We start from the raw sequence: 756 nt of genomic DNA, 5'->3' as shown, positions 1-756 counted from the left end.
TCGATTATGACAGTAAGTGAGAGCAGGGATGGGAGTTTTGGGAGGATCCAAGAAATGACCCTTAATCTTTGAAGGAAACCGAATCGTCCAATCAAGAAGAAGCCAAGGTCAATGGATGGCTTGAAAGTCAGGTCATTACAGATGAGGTGTATCACCTCACAGAGAAGATTGTGTGGGAGACCTTATGGGATACAGCTCGGAAAATGGAGAAGGAGGATGTGGACCACTTACATGAGACATACAGAAATGAACCCGTAAGAGTGCTTGAAGTGCGGTAATAATAGTGATTCAAATTGAGGTGATCCTTTTGCATTAAAAAAACAGCTTTGGAATTAGCAAATAAAATACTTCTTTTGAGTGAAAAACGTAAGAATGTAAACCATTCAAATGTAAAAAAATGATATATTCGAATTTCTCAGAATAGGTGAAGGAAATATGCATTTTTTCGTCTTGAACAACCCAAGTGATAAACTTTCTTGGGTTTCTATTCCCCAACTAATTTTTCAATTAAATTCTAAGCATCAAATAAAAGTAGTGCGGGTTGAGAGAAAATCCCATCTGGGGCCTTTTTTGCAAGAGAACCAAAGCTGTCCCTTTTTTCTTTGTCGTTGAGGCACTAAATCTTCTGCACCTTTTTCTGCAGTTATGTATTGAACAAGAAAATAGCTTTTTGGCTTTAAGATAGATAAAGGGTCAATTCTTTTAGTGTTAGGCGCAACTAATAAACTGAGCTTGTCATCTAAGTTTTTTTGCAAA

This window comes from Tigriopus californicus, chromosome 10, assembly GCF_007210705.1.
Source record: "Tigriopus californicus strain San Diego chromosome 10, Tcal_SD_v2.1, whole genome shotgun sequence".
NCBI classification, from domain to species: domain Eukaryota; kingdom Metazoa; phylum Arthropoda; class Copepoda; order Harpacticoida; family Harpacticidae; genus Tigriopus; species Tigriopus californicus.
This window is presented reverse-complemented; position numbering follows the sequence as displayed.